We start from the raw sequence: 14,080 nt of genomic DNA, 5'->3' as shown, positions 1-14,080 counted from the left end.
CCTCTAACTTACTCTCTTCCTTTGGCAGTTACTTCATCCAAGAGAAGCCTGGCTGAATCTTATGACTGAGTGAATAGAAAGCAAATTTGGCCCCTCAAAATGAACTGAAAGAAAATGAGCAGAGAGCAAGGCATACACATGAAATGTCTTTCTTTTTAGACAGAGTCTCGCTCAGTTGCCCAGTCTGGAGTGCAGTGGCACATTTCAGCTGCAAGCTCTGCCTCTGAGGTTCACGCCATTCTCCTGCTCGGACTCCCGAGTAGCTGGGACCACAGGCACGTGCACCACATTGGCTAATTTTTTTGTATTTTAATAGAGACGGGGCTTCACCATGTTAGCCAGGATGGTCTGGATCGCCTAACCTGGTGATCTGCCCACCTCGGCCTCCCAAAGTGCTGGGATTACAGGAGTGAGCCACTGTGCCTGGCCTGAGAAATGTATTTCAATCATAATGTGAAAAGACAATGAGCTGCATTTATGGCAGAGGGAGTACAATGCAGAAGTTAAGAGTATGCTTGGGTTTCAATCCTCGCTTTGTTTCTTTAGAGCCTTGCGACTTTGGGCAAACTGCTGAGATGAGTCATATAAAGCAATTAGAACAGAGACTGTCACCGTATAAATGCTCAATAAATAATAGCTATTATTGTTATTTATTGAGCTCTTGCTACAAATCAAGTACTGTTCTAATTGAATTATCTTAATATGTCCATATAACAAACTCAATGAGCCAATTACTATTATTATTCCTAGCCATTGTATGGATAAGAAGGACTAGGGCATCTGCAATTAAGGTGGAATTCTAAGGAAAACACATTGCTTATACCCACCCATGAGGTTGACCACCATCTTCACCACGAGTAATATAGGAAGAAATTATAAACTTATAATGGCTTGGCTTTTAAATTGTTCTTGAAAACGGTGGAAATCCCCTGTCACCCCAGCACTTTGGGAGGCTGAGGCGGGCAGATCACAAGGTCAAGAGATCAAGACCATCCTGGCCAACTCATCTCTACTAAAAATACAAAAATTAACTGGGTGTGGTGGCGGGTGCCTGTAGTCCCAGCTACTTGGGAGGCTGAGGCAGGAGAATCGCTTGAAACCGGGAGGCGGAGCTTGCAGTGAGCCGAGATCATACCACTGCACTCCAGCCGGGCATCAGAGTGAGACTCCATCTCAAAAAAAAAAAAAAAAAAGGAAATCTAGGTGTCCTTGCTGGAAACAAAAAAAGGTAACCGCCTGAAAATAACTATCTTGAACATTGATATTTGAGGACATCTTTGTCACTTTCCATTCTGAAACATTCCACAAGATGAACAGATGCAGTGAGGTGTTGGCATGATATCAGGCTACAGACTCTAATCAAATTCAAGTGGGGTTTCAAAGGGTCCTATCATCATTTCCTTGAGGAAATCCACCTTCAAGGGCATATTTGCTTCATAAGTCTCATCAGCCCCATGATCCATGAATCACACGCTAGCTAGTTCTAGACTAGTCTAGTCTTGTTTGGTCTAGTTCCATGACTAGACAATATCCTCAATGAAGGATCAACACCACACCCAGACTTTACCACCCATCCTTGTCCTAAGAATGAATAGCAAACACAAACTGCTCAGTGGGTGAAGGTAGTTAAATGGAGGAACAATAGACAGTGACTCAAAAAACTCATTTGAGCTGTACATTACCGCATTCTTAAAGGGCTGAAGACAAATGGGAGGAAAGGAATTGGTAGCAAGAGTGGCCAGCACTGGCGAAAGAGAACAGAGAACTAAGCTGTTATACATACATATTGACTCGTGGTGCTCAAAGTGTTATGTGCATCAGCATTAACTACAAATGTCCCTAAAAAGGAATCCTCAGACCTTTCCCAGAGATTCTAATTTCATAGGTCTTAGGTAGAAACCCTGGATCTCCATTTTTGTCAAAAGCTCTAATGACTCTAATGCAGGATTTCTCTGGACCACACTGTGAGAAACACTGCATTAATCTGCTCAAACACCCTCACCCATGTAAGGAACACATTCTCCCAGCTCATCAAAACTAGCTGAGAGTCACACATTTTACAGACTTGACAGGGATAAGAATAGACGGGGGTTCCTTCGGTTTCTCAGACTTCTCCATAAAGTTTTTTCTTCGAATAAAAGTAAGGCATTTTAAACAGATTGGGAATAGACACAAGTTTCTACTCCATATTTAAATGTTTTTTTGTTTTTATTCAGGTGATTCATTTCCTGCATTCATGACAACTTTCTCTCATCAGTGAACTTTAGATACAAACTTTAGTACAGATAGAGGGCTGTGAAGCATCCCACAGTTTTCTGCATTGCTTCATAACCTAGCTCCCATCTTTGATCTGTCCCTGGAGAATCCCTCTTTCAGCTCCAAATGTAATCACTTAAGTGAAGGGCAGAACTGATGTGCAGCCATCTTAATAGCCAGGCTAAGTGAAGTAAATAGAATTGATGGATACAAATGTTCGGAAGTGTGAAGCTGATTTAGATAAAGTAGATATTTCAGTTTGAGATCTAATAAAAAGCAAAACAGCAGCCACATGGAGCCCTTTCCCATTACTCCCTGGGGCTAATCTTTATCTAAATCAATACTATAAAAGTAACAAAAGACACAAAGTTGTCTGATGCATAATTCATTTATTATGAACCCATGTAAGACGCAAATAATTGAAACAGGATTATTCATGTGATCATTAAACCCAGGGGTAATTTCAACAGATTTTTAGCTCTGCTTAATAAAAATCTTAGTTGTGAATATATATTTAGCCAAATATCATTCCAAATACTGTCTCCTCCAACAAATTATTCCTCATTACAGCTGACATGTTGTACTTCCTCACTGTAATAGAGTATAAATAATTTTTTATTCTATTATTTTATTGTACCAAAGAAACATAAAATGTAAAAAGCAATGTACAACAATCTCCTTGACAATTATTCATGCTTATATGCTGTAGTTTAATTACTAACAATTCTAACTGAATCACTTGTTAATAACTTTGATTTTAAACAGAAATATTTCATATAAAATACCTATGATAAGCAAGTTATACTAGAATTGAATTATGAATACTAATTAAGTATATATCTTATTTGAAAAACACACAGGACATGCCATTAGTAGGACCACAATGAAAAGAAAAATTATCCTCAATGCAATGTAAATGTAACCTATTAAATAATACACAGTGGCCTCAAAGAATTAAAGATTAGTTTTTATGGATAACTGAGGGCAACGCTATGTTAAATTTATTATGCACAGAGCCATGAGCAGACTAAAACTCTTTTGAAGGGTCATCAAAACAAGCCAGTCAATCATGACCTGCTGGTTTGATAACTCAGGGTGGCACCTGTCTGAACTCTGATATTGTTTCCTAGTTTCTACTGCTACATAGCACATAATCACAAACTGAGTGACTTAGAACAACACAGATTTATTATTTCACAGTTTCTGTGGATAAGGAGTCTGGGTATGGGTTAGCAGAGTGTTCTGTTCAGGCTTAAATCAAGGTGGTAGGCTTGGGCTGTGATCATACCTGAACCTCCGTGTCCTCTTCTAAGATCACAGTTTATTGAAAGGATTCATTTCCTTGTAGTTTTATGACTGAGTTACCCTGTTTTCTTGCTAGCTGTTGGACAGGGACCATTCTCATCTCCTAGACATTGCTCTTGGTGCCATGTTCTATCTGAAATGTGGTAGGATGCTCTTTCAATGCTAGCACGAAATGTCTTTCTTCCATGCTTCAAATTTCTCTGACCTCTTTTCAGGGCTTGGCTGATTAGGTCAGGCTCACTTGGGATTGTGTCCCTTTGGATTAACTCAAAGTCAACTGATTAGAACCTTAGTTATGGCTACAAAATCTTTTCACCCATATAGGGTACCAAAATTGTGGTAGTGATATCCTATCATAGTCACAAATCCAACTCACACTCAAAGTAAAGGGATTATATAGGGTGTGTACATCAGGGTCATTTTAGGTGTGCAATCTTGAGGACTATTTTAGAATTCTGTCTACCACAACAGGTTTCTGCTCTAACTGCTGAGTGGCATGCTAGGTGTTCCGTGGTTGTGGGAGGCTGAAGGATATTTTTTTTATCTCATGCATTTTTCAAACTATATCTGGGGGGAGGCTCAGCATAGAACTACTGGACATTTGGCCACTGAATGCACAGAAGCCAATAGTAAGATGTAAAGTCCTAGAGTGTAAGCTGTCTATTAACAAGTCATGGTAACAAGGAAAGGAGAATGGCCAGAAAATGCCAATTCTAAACTCTGGCTACCTAGTATGGTTAGACTATATGTTTAATAGCTGGCTTCATCCACTGATGTGTATAAGGCAGACAGAACTATCTAGAAAACGATGAAGAGTACCATATTTGGGACCTTAACACTATAGCTTGAGGTTCCATTTCTTTTAGAACAGATTCTTCTTGTATTTATAGTTTTATTTTTATTTTTCCTGCTTCCTGCTGCAATAGCTGCTCTGGTCTGGCTATGTTTCTACTATAGTTATAGCTGATCTTATGATCTATTCACTTCCTCAAGGTAGATCACAGAGAAATACTGCCTGGACACAAATCCTAACTGGATACATCACTGGCTACACAGCTTTGGGTAAATACCATCTCTCAGCCTCAGTTATATTACCTATACAACACAGATAGTAGTAATATCTTAGAGTTGTTAAGTTGAAATACAGTTGACCCTTGAACGACATAGGTTAGAGCCCCACAGACCAACTTACACAGAATTCTTTCTGTCTCTGCCACCTCTGAGACAGCAAGACCAACTTCTCTTCCTCCTCCTCCTCAGCCTACTCAATGTGAAGATGACGAAGATGAAAGCCTTTATGGCAATCTACTTCCACTTAATAAATGGTAAGTATAGTCTCTCTTCTTTATGATTTTCTTAATATTTTCTTTTTACTAGCTTGCTTTATTGTAAGAATTCAGCATATAGTACATATACAACACATGTGTTAATCAACTGTAATCAGTCAGGCCTCTCGTCAACAGTAGGCTATTAATACCTCAATTTTTGGACAGTTAAAAGTTATACACAGATTTTCAACTGTGGGGTGCCAGTGCCCATACCTCTGCATTATTTAAATGTCAACTGTCCTTAAAATACGTCAAGCTCCCAGATAGTACCAAATCGACATTAAATAAATACTATTGTTATTGTCATAATTAGTACAAGGTGGGTGTTATGGCTATTTTGCTCCCAAGGTATACCCAGAATCTAGGGCCATGTCTGAGTTATGGCATCCACTCAACATATGACTTGTCATAATTCTGTTAAGCCTCTCTTCCCTTCTGATCTACCCACTGTATACCTTGTCATCAAAGTGAAAGGAACATGTAATTCCCCAGCTTTGATCTTCAGTGGTATTTTGCTGATACGTTTCATTTTGCAGAATGAAATCCGAAAGTCACGGCAAGGCATTCAAAAGCCCTACCAACTTCCCAAGGAACTCTCCATCCTCATCTCCTGACAGCCTGTGCTCACACTCTGTGTTCAGGTCATGAGAAACTACTGCTATAACCCACATACCAGGGTGATTCCTCCAACTACTTCCTTTCCTTCTGAGAAGTTCTTATCCATTATTTAAAAATAAGCTTAAATCCTTCCACTTGGGTGGAGTCTTTCATGAGTCCATCTTCCAAAGACAAGATTAACCCCTTCTTCTTTCTGTTTTGTACCTATGTTCAGCTATGATCCTTTCAAGATTTATGAGCAGGTTGACATACTATGTCCTGTACAAAACTATGGATCCTGGGGAGGAGGGGCCATATCTGATCTATGTTTCTCTCCTCACTACTTATCCGTGTGCTTGAAATATATTAGTTGATCAGTAAATGTTGCAGTAAATGAAGGAGGAATGGAAAAGAAAAAAATGAATGGCATGCTATCTGGAGGGTAAAGGAAGATCTAAGTCAAAAGCATAAACCTCCAACAAAAGTCACCATGCCTAGAATTCAACCATTAAAGATTTAATTTTTCACATTAAGCAGTCCAGGTGTCCTGAAAATAACTCAAATGGTAGAAAACTTTCATCATTAACACCACGGTATAACAGATTTTCATTTGTCACCTTTGTGCATGAAAAGTGAGACCACTGGCAACCTGGGAACTTGAAGCTGGTTGGCACTAATGTGTGAAACCTATGTTGAGAGTCAGTTTGATAGCAAGTACAGAAGCTTAACCACAAAATAGCTAGCTAGTTGAAGTGGAAAATCCAGTTATTTTAAGACAACGCAGAACATTCCAGGACAATCCAGCGAATCATCAATGTGCTAAATGATGCTCCTTCCTCCTGTTTTTTTTTTTCTATATTAACTGTTTACTGCATTGAACATTGAAATTCATTGTCTTGAAATAATTATTGACTTACTACCACCCTACTGATTGATACAGCCTGCCCCATTATTAAACCAAGTTTACAGAAGTCAGCTTCTGTGCTGGGAATAACTGGCTTAGGGTTTTGTAATATATATTCCATTTCTTTGGGTACCCTTAAATGCCCGGCATGGTATTCTCAAAGATAATATCAGTTTGTTCTTATGAGCTGCTCTGGCCTTCACATTTCTTAGGTAGCCATTCAAGAGATACTTACAAGATGGTTTAGTGTTCCTGTGGGATATAAATGCTTATCATTAGCAAAGGGAAAACTTGGCATCTGGTATGGAGTATCAGGTATTTCAAATAGTTTTTATAGTATCCTGGATTTGATCAGACTCTCAACTTACATGCCAACTATCCCCTTTTCATATTTTAAATCCTTAATGATTTTAACATAAAGTCAATCAGCACATTTTGATTAATGAACATACAAATCATTTTTATTAACTAATATGAAATTGTTAAAATATGCTTACTATTTTGTGTCCAAAAAACATCTTTAATCATTTCTACATCGGTCTCTATTTTGAGAATAAAAGGTAACAATTTATGGAGGAAATCAAATGAGCAAATATCTATTTAAATAAACCAAGGATTTTTCAAGGAGTTGTTTGTTAACAATGTTGACAACCTGGTAAACAAGCAAACACTAACTCCTATTATACATATAAGGTGACAATGTGTGACTATAAAGAATAGAAAGTGTGCATATTTACCAAGAAATCATTGAGAAGCTATATTATGGTTACAATGGTGCTGTCCTTGCAGAAACATTTTGGAGATCCTCTTTTGAGAACTGATATGGTTTGGCTGTGCCCTCACCCAAATCTCATCTTCAGTTCCCACGTGTTGTGGGAGGAACCCTGTAGGAGGTAATTGAATCATGGGAGAAGGTTCTTCCCATACTTTTCTCATGATAGTGAATAAGTCCCAGGAGATTTGATGGTTTTAAAAACGGGACTCTTCCTGCACAAGCTCTCTTCTCATCTGCTGCCATGTGAGACGTGTCTTTTACCTTCCACCATGATTGTGAGGCCTCCCCAGCCATGTGGAGCTGTAAGTCCAATAAACCTCTTTATTTTGTAAATTGCCCAGTTTGGGATATGTCTTTACCAGCAGCGTGAAAACAGACTAATACAGGAACTGTCTTTAAATCCGATTTATAAATCATCCTTCCCTGCCTGCTCTAGCTGACACTTGGTTGCCCTCAGGCTCAAACTTTCCAAACCTCTTCAAATCACATTTTGATGATCATTGCTTTACTTCTTGTAAACAGCTTTACCAAAGACGGAGACATTTAAAAAAAGGCGGGTAAAATGACACACAAGCAACTTAGCTGTTCTCATTAGCTCATGTAAAGGTTTGCTAGGGAAAAAGATTGAAATTAATGGTTAGAATAAACCTTTTGTGTTATCATTAAATTTCAATTATGTACAATCCTTGCTTCCATTATCTGGAATAATTGGAAGTTCACAGCATCATTGTGAGTCAAAGCAATCCTAATAATTAATTTCTTGCTACTCAAGGTAGAAAGAACTTCTACAGTTCTACTCTATTTGGAAAAGGTATCATAGATTCACTATTCACGTAAGCCACTGACTTTGAATGTTTGAAATGGGATTTTGAGAAGGTCATTTTTCTATATATTTTATCAGTTATTTGCTTTTATACTTTTTGAGAGTTATGCATTGTGTATATAAGTACTGTGCCACTACTGTACCAGCAAATAGTGGAAGTGAAAATGACACACTACTTGTGTTTTTTTCTTCCTAAAATCCTGGGGTTTTTGGAGTGCTTTTTGGTATGTGTCTTATTAACTGCAAGTTTATACATGAACTTAGGATTCATTTGTTAAAGAGGATGAGCATGAAGAAAAGCTTATTTTTCTCTTCATGAGTGTAATCCTGCAATTTTACAAGGTTAGTAAACACCCTCGTGGGTTTATATTTTTCTTGGGCATTAGAAACATGAAGAGTCTTTCAATGAGAAACTGAAAGGGAATTATATTTAGGCTATAAACAAGCTGTGAAAAAAAAAACTCAACATTATCCCTCCTGTTAAAAATTTTAAATGCTAGAATTTTACTGAATTGATAATGGTTGTACACACCTGTGAAGAACGAGGAACAACTCTAAGCTAATGATCTATCAGGGCAATTTAAAGAGAGAACTTATGAAATAAGTTGGAGAAAAATATGCTAAAATACATTTAAGGAGGTACAAATTCTAGCCAGGTACTTAGGGCCCGTTCTATTCACAGGCAGAGGAAAATGGAAAATATAAATCTAAAGGGATCCAAGACCTGTCTGCTTCCCAGGGTCTACCAGGCACTGCTTGATCATGCTGGCTTTGCTTACAGCTTTGATCATTTGGTTGCAATTAACAGGGACTTGGACAAATCATATCTGCAGTCAGAATAGACTTAAGGAATAACAAATCAACAGACACATGCTATACATGAAGTGAACCTTGCCTGCAGCCTTTTGTGAACTTATGCTGCAGTTCTTATAACTAGTTTTCCCCTAATGTCTAAATCCATAGTTTACTCCTAGTACCTGCCTCACAATTACCCGGATACTTTTCTTAGAAACTCTTCTAATGCCACCGCCTCTCTGCATCTCTGGAGGCTGCCTTCTCCTGGATGTTCCACTTTTATGTATGTCTAGGCCCATGACATCTTGCTGAATTCCTCAGAAATTTGAATCACCTAGTAGCCTGTGAAATATGTATGCACACTGGATAGTCCTCCCCTCATGAAGGTGAACTTCTTTCTACCTATAGTCAAGTCCATCCAATATATTCTCCTGACCACCCTACACAGATGCACACAAGACACGCACACAGATCCACACATACATCAGTCAAAAACTTTTCCACAACAATCAGCTAAGTTCCACTAAAACAGAATCCTTTAGGGTTTGTTTTTGTTTTTCAAAACTGGTTGTGTTCCACTAATGGATAGCAAAATCAACTTGGAGTTCATGATTAGCAGTATGGAATAACAAAGAACAGGATAGAATCGGTGAGTGTTTTGCAAGTAGAAAAGGCATTATTTTGTGAAATCCTTTTCAGTTATATTTGTGTTTTTCTGTATGTTCCTGGTTATGATAAAAAATGCACTTCTTGGCCGGGCGCGGTGGCTCAAGCCTGTAATCCCAGCACTTTGGGAGGCCGAGATGGGCAGATCACCAGGTCAGGAGATCGAGACCTTCCTGGCTAACACAGTGAAACCCCGTCTCTACTAAAAATAATACAAAAAACTAGCCGGGTGAGGTGGCGGGCGCCTGTAGTCCCAGCTACTCGGGAGGCTGAGGCAGGAGAATGGCGTGAACCTGGGAGGCGGAGCTTGCAGTGAGCCCAGAACGCGCCACTGCACCCCAGCCTGGGCGACAGAGCGAGATTCCGTCTCAAAAAAAAAAAAAAATGCACTTCTTACTGTAGTTCATCATCAGAAAAGTTTTCTAAACCATGTATTAGAGCGCTTGGAGAGAAAAGCATAATTTCTACAGTTAACCTTATTGAAATCGTAAATTTGTGATCTGAAATGGATTACGCATTAAATCAGTACTTCATTACAGACCCAACAGCAAACACAATTTCATCTGATAAGCAAGTTATCTTCAAGGAAGCAGATAAGCAGAGTTGGGAGGGAACAGGCATTTAAATAACTACATTTTGATGGCACGATGAGGAAACAATCTCTGTGATTGAATGGTTTACCAATTTAGGTGTTCTGGCCTGAAGGTGCCTGGCTAAGTAGAGGCTAGCATACTCGGGCACCCAGAAACTTGAAAGAGTGAGTCAAGGAAACTATGGAGAAGGGTTTGGCATAGGTGAGCTCCAAGTGTATAATCATTCTATTGCTAATAAATTGTGTTGGGTAGAACTGGTGAAGAACGATGGTGAGATCTTACATTTGTCTACGTGTTTGCATTTTTTAAAGCATTTTTATACCTACTATATTGTTTTAGTGAGGCATCTTAGATGCAAAATGTAAGGTGGTGCTCATTCTCAGGATTGTGCAAGTGTCTTGTGAGCTTTGCTTGCCTGGCCCCAGTCTAGGTCCTGTACATGAGATATGACAGTATTGATTCCTAGGCCGGAAGCAGTGGCTCATGCCTGTAATCTCAGCACTTTGGGAGGCCAAGGAGGGTGGATCACTTGAGGCCAGGAATTTGAGACCAGCCTGGCCAATGTGGTGAAGCCCTGTCTGTAATAAAGAGACAAAAATTAGCTGGGCATGGTGGTGTGTGCCTGTAATCCCAGATACTCTGGAGGCTGAGGCAGGAAAATTGCTTGAACTCGACCGAGATTGCAACGAACTGAGATGGTGCCACTGTACTCTAGCCTGGGCAACAGAGCGAGACTTTGTCTCAAAAAAAAAAAAAAAAAAAAAAAAAAAAAAAAAAAAAAAAAAAAAAGAGGCAAGTTAGTCATACAGAATTTAAGCTGGAAGGTCATGAATTGTGGTAAATCTGAGTTTAAACTTTGGCCTCCTGAGTTCTGGAAAAAATGAATTTTTTTTCATCTACTTCAAAAGACCTCAGTAAGAACTTATTCTGCTTATATTTGCAAAGTAATGAACTGGCAAGACAAAGAGGCATACTATAGTTATTTATTATGAAATGTTTGTTCAGAATGAAAGAATGGCAACATGCAGTCAGCAAGGTTTCAGCCTTGAATCCTACATTTAGTTTGAGGCACTTCCATTCCAGAAAGACACAGACAAATTAAAAACCATTTAGAGAATGATAAAAAGATGAGTAGGGAAAAGAAAAGTTTGATTTATGAGGCTAGATTAAAGGAGATAAATGCCTATTACATGGCTAAGTGACAACCAGGGAGTGTAAGAATCTACAAACATTGGGAGGATGTAAATACAGGTAATAGAGAAGACTTCTAAGTGTGCTGCAAGATGAAATCGGCAAAAATGGAATAAAATAACAAACCTGCAGATCAAAGATTTGAACAGGGTTTCTAAGCAAAATGATCCATCACGAAAGAAAGCAACACACAACACGTAAGACGGAGGGGTAGTGGAGGGCGATGGAAGAGGGAGAAATAAGGAGAAGAACAAAGAACAGGAGTATGAGGAAGAAGAAAATGAAGGAAGAAAGAAGGGAGGAGGAAGGGAAGGAAGAATGTGAAGAGAGAGAAGGAAGAAGGAAGGCAGAGGGAGGAGTGGAAGGAAGGAGGGGAAGGAAGGGAGGGAAGGAAAGGAAAAGGAAGGTATGGAGAAGGGAAAGAGGAAGAGGGAATGGAAAGGAAGAAAAGAAGGAAAGGAGGAAGGAAGGACAGAGGGAAGGAAGGAAGGGAGGGAGGAGGAAAGGAAGGGAAAGAAGAAGGGAAGGGAAGGGAAGGAAATGAAACCATGAATGAAATGAAGCCAACATGACAGATGATGATGAATGGACGATGGAAATGAAAATGAATGATGAATGAATGAAAATGAAATGAATGATGTGGATGGAACAGTGCCGATGGAATGGTCAGGGCCGGAATGAAATGAAAATGACGTAAAATAAATGGAATGAAATGATGTGATGAGTGACGAGATATGATGTGAGGGAATGAAATGAATGAGTGGATGGATGGACAAAGGAAGAACGGAATGGGAGGATGAATGGAATGATAGCAGGAAAAGATGGAAGGAAAAGAATGGAATGGAATGGAATGGAAGAAAGGAAGGAATGGAATGAAAGGAAGGAGGGAAGGAAGGAAGAGGGAAGAAAGAAAGGAGGGAAGGAAGGAAGAGGGAAGGAAGAGGAAGGAAGGAAGGAAGGAAGGAAGGAAGGAAGAAGGAAAGGAAGGAAGGAAGGAAAGGGAAGGGAAGGGAAGGGAAAGGAAGGAAGAATGGAAATGAGGAACTATGTTTTGTTCCACTGTACTTAACAGAAAATATAAGAAATAGATTTCTGGCAGTTCTAAGGCAGAATGAACATCTTCCCAGAAACCTGAGCCAGCTGAGGAGATGGTATCAACACCCAACCTCAGAGGAGAAGGCCGCCACTAAATCAGAAGGAGACAGTAATGAGGAGCTGAAGTGGGCTTGCAAAGCCATTACTCCTATTAAGTCCAGGGCTTGTGCACAGGCTACCTGCCAACTTTTGGCTAGCCTACAATGCATAACAGTTACTGTAATTGAAACTGAATTATAATACTGCCCTGGCACACATTCTCCCCTAAAAATACAACACATAATAATGCTGTTAAAATAAGGACATCTGGAAAATAACCTAGAGTCCCATTGTTTGTAGCTGGCACCTGCCTTCTAAAGGAGTCCTTCGTGCTTCCTTCTTCTGCTGTATAAATGGTGACATGGTGAAAAGGGGCACTTCATTTAAGTGAATCAGAAGTTTAATGTTTGTTGAGAAGCAACAAGATACCAAACACTATACCACTCCTGTTTTTGTTAAATAACCTTCTATGTGATTGAGATTCATATCCCTGTCACAAGATTAAAAATCTGGTGTCAAAGAAGTAATACATTCTCAATCACTTAAAAGATAAGAGAAATAACCAGAAACAGAATTCTAGTCCGCTTGTCCTTGTCCTCAAAATATTTCCATTATATCTAACAGTAACTTACCCAAAGCATAACATTTAGTAAATGTTCAATTAATATGTGCATAATTGTGCAGAATTAAATTAAAGGGATTTGATGGTGTAACTGAAATCTAAAAAGAATCCCTAATGACTTCTGGTGATGAATTGATGAAGTGTTGCCAAATTTTCACCAAATGTTGAAGTATGTATGAGTCAATTGTGACCACATTGAGAAATGGCATCTCTTTTGTAAGTACATTATATATATGGAATACATGAGATATGTATGCAGGCATGTGGTATGAAATAATCACATTAGGGTAAATGAGATATCTCTAACCGCAAGCTTTTATTCTTTCTTTGTGTTACGTACAATTCAATTACGTTCTTAGTCATTTCAAAATGTACAAATTAGTGTTGACTGTAGCCACCCTGTTGTGCTATCAAATACTAGACCTTATTCACTCTATAGAATGATATTATTGTATCTATTAACCATCCCCTATTCTCCCCAGCCCCAGTACCCTTCTTGGACTCTTGTAAGCATTATTCTACTCTGTAACTTCATGAATTAAATTGTTTTAATTTTTAACTCCCACAATTATGTGTGAACATTCGAAGTTTGTCTTTCTGTGCCTGGCTTATTTCACTTAATGTAATGACCTCCAGTGTCATCCATGTTGTTGCAAATGAGAGGATCTCATTCATTTTTATGGTGGAATAGTACTCCATTGTGTTAATGTACCACATTTCCTTTATCCATTTGTCTTTTGATGGACACATAGGTAGCTTCCGTATCTTGGATATTGCGAATAGTGCTGCGAAAAAGATGGGAGTGCAGATATCTCTTTGATATACTATTATAATTTCCTTTCCTAGCAGTGGATCATATGGTAGCTCTAGTTTTAGTGTAGTTTTTTTTTTTTTTTTTTTTTTGAGGAATCATCAAACTGTTCTCCATAGGGGTTGTACTAATTTACATTCCCACCAATAGCGTTCCCTTTTCTCCATATCCTTGCCAGCATTTGTTATTGAATGTCTTTTAGATAAAAACCATTTTAACTGGGGTGAGACGATATCTCATTGTAGTTTTATTTGCATTTCTCTGATGACCAGTGACGTTG

At 38.8% G+C, this 14,080-nt stretch overlaps 1 protein-coding gene and 1 long non-coding RNA gene across 5 annotated transcripts in view; one reads left to right on the top strand and one right to left on the bottom strand.

The window, feature by feature from the left end:
• KCNIP4 (potassium voltage-gated channel interacting protein 4) overlaps nt 1-14,080 on the bottom strand; it is a 1,168,224-nt gene that overhangs the window by 524,622 nt on the left and 629,522 nt on the right. The gene's annotated exons all lie outside the window — the stretch shown is intronic.
• LOC108586182 overlaps nt 1-14,080 on the top strand; it is a 37,942-nt gene that overhangs the window by 5,967 nt on the left and 17,895 nt on the right. Inside the window, exon 2 of the long non-coding RNA XR_001903134.1 lies at nt 4,822-4,886. This is a non-coding gene — a long non-coding RNA (uncharacterized LOC108586182). The remainder of the gene's footprint in view (nt 1-4,821; nt 4,887-14,080) is intronic.

Source organism: Papio anubis, chromosome 3 (genome assembly GCF_008728515.1).
Source record: "Papio anubis isolate 15944 chromosome 3, Panubis1.0, whole genome shotgun sequence".
Lineage (NCBI taxonomy): Eukaryota > Metazoa > Chordata > Mammalia > Primates > Cercopithecidae > Papio > Papio anubis.
This window is presented reverse-complemented; position numbering and strand designations above follow the sequence as displayed.